Source organism: Bubalus bubalis, chromosome 7, assembly GCF_019923935.1.
Source record: "Bubalus bubalis isolate 160015118507 breed Murrah chromosome 7, NDDB_SH_1, whole genome shotgun sequence".
Lineage (NCBI taxonomy): Eukaryota > Metazoa > Chordata > Mammalia > Artiodactyla > Bovidae > Bubalus > Bubalus bubalis.
Genome location: NC_059163.1, coordinates 52,515,410 through 52,524,667, shown reverse-complemented (window position 1 = coordinate 52,524,667; position 9,258 = coordinate 52,515,410). Strand labels below are relative to the sequence as shown.

The 9,258-nt window shown below is 36.4% G+C and overlaps 1 protein-coding gene across 3 annotated transcripts in view; it reads right to left on the bottom strand.

Annotated features, from left to right (window-relative positions):
• Nucleotides 1–7,942: 7,942 nt before the first annotated feature.
• GABRA2 (gamma-aminobutyric acid type A receptor subunit alpha2) overlaps nt 7,943–9,258 on the bottom strand; it is a 160,611-nt gene continuing 159,295 nt past the window's right edge. The window contains exon 13 of one of the 3 annotated variants that reach the window (XR_006552265.2): nt 7,943–8,287. The gene's annotated coding sequence lies outside the window, so the exon portion shown is untranslated. The remainder of the gene's footprint in view (nt 8,288–9,258) is intronic. The other 2 variants (XR_006552266.2, XR_006552264.2) reach the window with 2 other exon arrangements.

Below are 9,258 nucleotides of genomic sequence, written 5' to 3'. Positions count from 1 at the left end.
CATTTCATTTAGATTCTTCATTTGGCTATTTTTTATAAGGCAATCTTGAAAAAATATTAGAACTACAAAGAAAATCTGTGATCCTGATTTTTTTTTCATGCAAAACGACTCATCAGATTTTCAAATAGCCAATATGTCAGAAGTCATTTTCAAAGAGTGGTATTTAATGTGCAGAGGTGGTCAGGTTTGGCTGAGATTGCTACTATTAATGGGTATCTATATCTCTTTTGTATTTCCCAGGTGGGGCTCATTAGCATTGCCAAGTGATTTAAATTGTATAGGTTATTATGAGCATAATTCCAGATGGTTGAAAGTCTGCAGACAAAGGAAGATCATAAATTTGTAATATATGATTGTGGGAGTTAATTTCATTCCAAGTGGAATTAGGATTCTTGAAACTGATATAAGCTTTAACCTTTTGTTATTTCCTTTAAAAAGAGAAGGAAAAACTCACTTCTGTATAATGTATAGATCCTGAAGAATTATGGACTTCAAGAATTTATTAAAGGCATGATTTAAAACGAGCTACAGAAATCACAGGCATCTGTAAGATCTTAGCCTCAGACACATTAGACAGAGCCTAAAAGATAGTTAGATACAAAATGAATACACTTCACATCAATAGGCATTGTCCTGTGCTTTTTAGATATAATAATTTATTTACTGTTAATGAGACTGAAAAGACTCAAAGACAAATAACTCTTGGGTAATGTAAAAATAATTCACAGAAGAGGCTACAGGCAAAGCTATATCTTTAAGTCTGAAAAGGGTTTCAGCAGGTAGCGATGGATGGAAGATAGGGAACCTGCCAGGAACAAAGAAGGCATACATAAACCCATTTGGAGGTCAGGAAATTATCCACTGCAGATAGAGGATAAAGTGCTTGAAAGAAAGAGTGAAGAAAATAGGTTAAGAAAACACGGTCTGTAATTTAGGATGCGGTCATATTATGAAGGACCTTTATGTTTAGTTTGAATTTTTTCCTTGAAATGTGTTAGCTATTAGGCAGTACTCTGACATGATAACATTTGTATTTTAGAAAGAATCCTCTGCTGGAGAGATAGCAGGTGGAGAGGAATGGAGAGAAACATGGTACAGAATTTGTTCAAGAAGGCAAAGGAAGGAGACAGAAACCTAACTGAAGGCAGCAGCATCAGGGGTAAAGGAAAGGGAAGGTCTCAGGCGCACTTCAGAGAAAGAAGCAACAATTTTTTTTCAGCAGGACTCAGGATATTTTTTTTTTGTTGACAAGAATTGATGATGATGTGAACAAGAGAGCAGGGAAAAAAAACAGAAACAACAGTGACTAAGCATATCCTTGACCCACTCCAATATTCTTGGGCTTCCCTTGTGGCTCAGCTGGTAAAGAATCTGCCTGCAATGCAGGAGACCTGGGCTTTATCCCTGGGTTAGGAAGACCCCCTGGAGAAGGGAAAGGCTACCCACTCCAGTATTCTGGCCTCGAGAATTCCATGGACTGTATAGTCCATGGAGTCACAAAGAGTCAGACACAACTGAGTGGCTTTCATTCATACTTACTCTAACTACTAGTGTGGGCATGGCCTCCCAGAAGGTCAGTAGATCAGTACCTAAGATATCTTTCTGAGTAGGTGGCTCTGCACTCAGGTATTTGTATTTGTTTGGTGGTGAATATAAGAATTTTCATGCATTTGAAGGTATTAATGCATATGTTTCCAAAGAAATTTTCAAATGCCTTTCTCTTAGAAATAGCTTCTTAACAGAACACAAAATAAAACAGAACAATAAAACTAATTGGGCAGAAATAGGGTGAATACAAAAGTCACTTTACATTCACTGGCAAACCCTGCAGTCAATCACATGTTGCTCAGGCAAATCTATTTTGTTAAACGAAGACACTGACTATAAATAGAGGTATTCAATATATATGGTTTCCCCCCTAAACTCCACCACTATTACTTATTAAAAAAATATTTCTAAAACACTTGCCTGGATATAAAGTACTGGGGATTGATCACATACATTAGTCAAACTACATCTTCCAGAAACTACCAAGATGCAAATCCTTATGAAAGAACCAACAGCCTTCTGAAATGTTTCTCCTCAGTGAATTTAGCACTATGACCTGACATTTATTACTGACACATCAGAGATAGAAATTTTAGGGTTGATTTACAAGTAAAGTGCCTCATGCAATCCATCTCAAAGTTTGTAGATCCAAATTCAAGATGCCAGAGCAATTATAGCCAAAATCTTCAAAAAAAAAAAAACACTGATCAGTTCATTACTTTATGATTTTCATCCATCACAGGAACTTTGGAAATTAATGAACTGATAATGCTACAGAGTTATGCAAATATCCCTTGAGAAGGAGAGATCTAATGGGTGGATCATATACCTCAAGGGAACCACAAATACTCTTAGCTTATTAGTCATTCCTTTATAAGCAATTGTATATCTGTAAATTAAAAATGATTTTTGTTGTGTACTGAAAATTTTTCTCTCAGTATAAAACAAGATGATATTAATGAATATAAAACAAAAATTAGATCATCATGTTTGCATTTGTTCCTAGGTTTTGTTAACCACCGTATATCTCTGTAAATAAATCTTGAATCTACTTAAGTGCTCTTTGTAACAGGAAAAAAATTTTAATAACATCAGTGTATTTTTAAAACAGCTTCCAACGTATGGCTAAATAAATTAGTCCTATTGAACATGAGCACTTTGTTAAACTTTTATTAAAGAGGAAGATACAGCAAAGATTATACCCTACTCAGAAACTTGGGCAAATCAGTAAAAATTATATTTCATATAAACTTATTTATATTTTATACTTATTAAGTTTTATTTACTTATTTATATTTATACTTATTAAGTTTTATTTCATATAAACTTAAACTTATTTAATAAAGAATTTAGTACAATATATGGTGGTAAGTATCTAGTATAAGTTGTGATTGAATTTTAGTTTGAAGTATTCCTGTCTATCCCTTCTCTCAGACATGTTTCCTTGTACCCTTTATATATAGTAGATTTTATATATTCACTTCATAAGCAATCACAAAGACTATACATGGACAGAAATCCACGTGTACAAGTAAGATTCTCCACCCTCAGGAAATAGGGCTGCAGAGCTGGTGCTAAAGTCCCTTTTTTACCTCTTGACACTAGGAACATACTTAACTGCATTGTGCCTCAGACTTCCTACTGGTGAAATGGGCATAATGTTAGATGTTGTCATTCAGTTATTAAGTCATGTCCAACTCTTTGTGACCCCATGGACTGCAGCAATCCAGACTCCTCCATCCTTCACTATCTCCCAGAGTTTGTTCAAATTCATGCCTGTTGAATTAATGATGCTTTCTAACCATTTTATCCCATGCCTCCTCCTTCTCCTTTGCCTTCAATCTTTCCCAGCATCAGAGTCTTTTCCAATGAGTCAGCTCTCTGCATCAGGTGGCCAAAGTATTGGGGCTTCAGCTTCAACATCAATCCTTCCAATGAATATTCAGGGTTATTTTTCTTTAGGATTGACTGGTTTGCTCTCTTTGTTGTCCAAGGGACTCTCAAGAGTCAACAGCATCACAGTTCGAGGACGTCAGTTCTTCAATGCTCAGCCTTCTTTATGGTTCACTTCTCACATCCATACATGACTACTGAAAGAACCATAGCTTTGACCATAAAGAACTTCATTGGCAAAGTGATATCTCTACTTTTCAATGTGCTGTCTAGGTTTGTCACAGCTCTCCTTCCAAGAATCAAGTGTCTTTCAATTTCATAGTGATTTTGGAACCCAAGTCTGTCAGTGCTTCTGCTTTCCCCCTTCTCTTTGTTGTGCATAATATTAGTACCTGCCTCAGTTTTCTATGATATTAAATGAGGTGATTCAGTGAAAATTCTTTGTAGAAGTGACCGTTCAAGTAACTCTAGATTAATAAATGTGGGCTATTGTTGATAAGAATTGAACTATGGACACAGGAAAAGAAAATGAAAAGCCTAAAAAGCTAAATAATGGGAGGATAAATTCCTCTGAATTAGAAATAAAAAGTCTGTACTAGTATCATTAGTCCATATAGGAACTCCCCAGAAAGTTGATTGGAAACTGGAAAATTGAAATGGCACCTGTACATTGCATCTTGAAAAATTTAATTCCCAAAACTTGAATGTGGATGAAGAGGAAAAGACCTTTGGTAACAGTTCCTCCTGGTGATTGTATAGCAGTACCAATACTTCAATACAATATAATACAGCAATACCAATAATTCTAACATTTATTAAGCAGTCAATATATACTGGGTGCTGTATGTTACCTAATTCAAGAAGTATATGGTATTAAATATGTACGTGTTATTCAGTCCTGAATATTCATTGGAAGGGCTGATACTGAAGCTGAAGCTCCAATACTTTGGCCATCTGATGTGAAGAACTGATTCATTAGAAAAGACCCTGATGCTGGGAAAGATTGAAGGCAGGAGGAGAAGGGGATGATAGAGAATGAGATGGTTGGATGGCATCACTGACTCAATGGAAATGAGTTTGAGTAAACTCTGGGAGTTGGTGATGGACAGGGAAGCCTGGTATGCTGCAGTCCATGTGGTTGCAAAGAGTTGGACACAACTGAGTGACTGGACTGAACTGAACTGAACTTCCATCTGCAACCTTGGTAATTTACGTGTATCCAATGATACTGTCAACAGATCTCTGAAAATTCTCTTGGTGACAAACTCATCCAATCTAAATGTGAAAGTGGTTAATAAAATGAGAACAACCATGATGCTAATCTACGACAACAAAAACTATTTATAGATGCAACAACATTCCTAGTGTATACATCCAGCACCTTGTCTCACTTTAGGCAAACCTAAATGAAAAGCCAAAAACTGATGAAGAGTTAGCTCAGTGTGTAAGTGCAGTATTGTAATATATAAGAAAAATAAATATTTGATCTTCAGATGACCAAAACATATTTCACACATATATTTGGTCTTTTCCCATAGTTCCTGACCCAAAACCCTTGCAGTTTCCTAAATGAGCCACAAATTTTTGAGCCACAAATTTGTCTTTTGTTATGTTAATAAGGTGACTTTTGGACCCCACCTAAGTATGAGGGCTGGTTGCCAGGGGAACCAATCATGTGATTAGAGGGTTGGAACTTTTGGTCTTATCTCCCTGACCTCCAGAAAGGGGAGAGGGGGCTGGAGAGTGATTCGATGGCCAGGGGCCAAAGCTGTAGTCAGTAAAGCCTGTGTAATGTAGCCTCCATGAAAACTCCAAAGGAGAAAGTTTGGAGAGCTTCAGGATTGGTGAACACATGGAAATTTGGGGAGAGTGATACCCTAGCATGAAAGGACCCTGCCCTTTCCTCATACCTTGCTCTGTGTATCTCTTCCATCTAGGGGTTCCTGAACAATAGTCTTTCATAATAAACTGATAATCTAGTGAGTAAAATGTTTTTATTGAGTTCTTTGAGCTGTTTTAGCAAATTAATAGAATCCATGGAGGAGGTCATGGGAATCTCTAATTTATAGTCAGTTAATCAGAAGTATAGGTAAAACATGGACTTGAACTGGCCACTGGAGTCCAAAGAGGGGGTCATTGAAAGCTACAATCTATAGCAGTTTCATCAGAAGTACAGATAATAACCAGAGCTTGTGATTGGCATCTGAAATACAGGGACTGGATGAGGGGGCAGTCTTGTAGGACAGAACACTTAACCTGCAAAATCTGAAACTAACTCTGGGTAAATAGTGTCAGAATTCTGCTGAATTCTAGGAAACCTGCCTGGTATACCAAGTATTGCTTGTGGGTGTGTGAGGAAACCACCCCACAGCTAACAAACACGTTGGATCTGGTATCAAAATACCCAATTTAGTAAGGACTCAGAACAAAGGAATACGATATGTTGACTATTAACCTAAATTAGGCTTACTTTGCTGCAGCCATATGACAGTAGGAATGAGTTTGCCCATACTCAGGGACCAAGATATTCAGATATATTTGCTAAGTTTCTCTTTTTTGCGGTAGAACAAGGATGTGTAGATGTTTACTTCTAAAGGGTCCACTTCTGTTAGGCTTCAGTGGCCAACCAACAACACTCTGATTGAAATTTGTTATTTTGGTATGCTAAAACTTGCAATCAGGTTATATTCTTGTCCATACAATCTGAAAGACAAAATATTTTGTCTCAAATATGAACTTGGGACTTCTTTTTTGACTTTAGGGTTTAATTCTCAGAGGGAAATTTTAATTCTTGGATTCTCAGTATCTAAGAATTTGAGGTACATCTAACTGAGTTTTTATATTTTTGATTTGATGCAAAAAAAAAAAAAAAAAAAAAACTCTAGACCTAAAGTAAAATATTAAGTCAATCATCTGATTAGTAATATGTCTTTCAATTAAGAAGCTTATTGTGCCCTATGTGAATTTACTACTCAATTCTTAGAATAGCCTAAGAATAATAATTATAATCACATAAAAAGTAAAAGCAAATGCAGCTGTGATCTGCTTCCTTAGAAGCTCAGCAAGACACATCCCATTTTTCTTGACTTTTAGTCTACAATTGTTAAACTACAAATAACTTCTCTTTGTACATTAGCTTTAAATATGCATAGTCATTCATCTCATTATTCTTAACCTGCATGAACAGCTGGTTTTTTTACAAAAACAGAAGTCTCTTTTTCTTCTACCCCAGAATGAGATGAGGGAATAATTTAAACATTCACAACAATATTTAAATGAAATGGCAAATAGGCAAGATGTAGATGGCTTTCTGAGCCTTCTATTCCAGCAGCTACTTGTTTTTCAGTCGGCAGAATGCTGTGCTCCTCTTAATGAAGCCCAAGTGTTTTGTGTTGCTTGCCCTATAATTTTCTGGACAGCGTGAGCCAACAGAGAACTACACACTTCATTATCTTTTCAATAGACCTGAAAATTATTTGTTTAAAAATCGTTCCCACTGTCATTTTTAGAGGTGTTTGCAAGAGTGATTGTTATAGACTTCCCTATAATTATAATTTAAAAGTTGTTTCACATTCATTCTCTCCTATATATCAGTAAGAAACTGAACTTGAGGTTTAAAAATCACATCTTCTTTGGCTTTGTTTCTTTTCCCAAGAGTAGTCTGTTCTTTATTCATCGATATTTTGGTTCACAAGCTACTCCCTTCTCGTGAATTCATTATTCGCTTTTCATTCTCATGAGAGCACTTCATAGTGCATCTTCTGAGGGACAGATCGTACCATGCCCTTAATTTCTCTCTTCACTACCCACAACATCATCACATAACAGTGCTGGAAATTTATCTAGTAGGCACAGCATTTCACTCCTGATGTCTTTTGATCTTGAAGAAGGCTATCATTCTGAGGTCTGTTTTCTTTTTTGCCATATTTGCCCAGAGTACATTTCTAAAGTATTTTGCAACTCAGTTCTCCAAATATTTCTACTATTTCAAGAGTTTTATAGAAATTCAGTCATGGTCTATATATACAAAATATTTAAACCCTAGCCCAGATTATCCAATCCCCTCTTTATTCTAAATCTACACAACTGCTAATGAAATAAAACCAATTTGAAATACCTTTGATTCCTAACATTATCATATTTTAGTATCTAGTATTTAATATCTAGTACATTGCTTTTTTTCTCATAAAATAGATTCCACTTCCTGTTATCATCTTTCCTTTCCTTATCTTTCCACAATGTGGCAGATAAAAGTTCTTGTCCCTGCCTTAAAGAATTGGCACCCATCATCTCAAATTACTTTCTTTTCGATACCAATTTACACTAAAGAGCTTAAAAGGCAGCACCAAATTCACCTACCTGCATTAGGATAGCAGGAAGGCAACAGGAAATGAGTAGACATATAAGTGAAAACCTTTTTTCTGATGCTTACCAGCTTTTAATTGTCAAAAAAAAAAAAAAAAAGACCTGTTTGCATTTAAAAGGTTTGTGATTTTTTAAAATGCTGTGTTTTATTTGGAGCAGCCTTTATTTATACTACATTAGAATTTAATGCTTTATCAAATTTGATGGAATTGGTTCTCAATATCTACTCCGTTATCCTCTGATCATCATTTTCAGACTCTCAACAGCTAGAGTTCCAGATTTGATTTAGATTCAGCCACAAGCAGATAAACTCACACAAGAATTGAAACATGAAAACCAAAAGAATGAAAGGCATTTCCTGCTCTGCTGTTTATTCCAGTGAAGCACATTCCAGAAGATTTGCGGGTTTTCTACAGTGACATTAGCAGTAGTTCCACTCTTCCATCTTCATAGGACTGGAAAGCGTGTCACACATATTTTCCTGATAATGATAATAATAGTGATAATTAATGATAATGGCAGTTACTTGGTTATGATAGTTGATTGTGGTGGTGGTATTAGTTCTGGCACCTGCCGCCCTCTGCTTACAGATGAGGTGACAGCTCCTTGGGCTTCGCTTGTGGCTCAGCTGGTAAAGAATCTGCCTGCAATGTGGGAGACCTGGGTTCGATCCCTGGGTTGGGAAGATCTCCTGGAGAAGGGAAAGGCTACCCACTCCAGTACCTTGGCCTGGAGAATTCCATGGACCATGTAGTCCATGGGCTCTCAAAGAGTAGGACTGAGAGACTTTTAGTTCACTGCAGCATAGCTCTGAGACAATTTACTAACCTGGAGCTTCGTTCTACAGTCTTCCATTGAGTCTCTATGCAATTCATATGTGATAAGAAATCCATTTTTGTTTTCTTTGGTCTGCATCTTAATAGTTACTGATAAAACAACTTGATGGCAAGATGGTTTGAAAGTAGCAGATACTTGATGGAATGACAAATTATAGTTGATTAAGTAACCTGGTTTAATTTTAAGCTGGCAGTGTTCCTACTAACATGAGATAGCTATGGGTAGTGTATGTCATGCAATGTTAACGGGTTACTTAGAATAGCAAGAAGAGATAAGAAAGCCTTCTTCAGCGATCAATGCAAAGAAATAGAGGAAAACCACAGAATGGGAAAGACTAGAGATCTCTTCAAGAAAATTAGAAATACCAAGGGAGCATTTCATGCAAAGATGGGCTTGATAAAGGACAGAAATGGTATGGACCTAACAGAAGCAGAAGATATTAAGAAGAGATGGCAAGAATACACAGAAGAACTGTACAAAAAAGATCTTCACGACCCAGATAATCACGATGGTGTGATCACTGACCTAGAGCCAGATATCCTGGAATGTGAAGTCAAGTGGGACTTAGAAAGAATCACTACGAACAAAGCTAGTGGAGGTGATGGAATTCCAGTT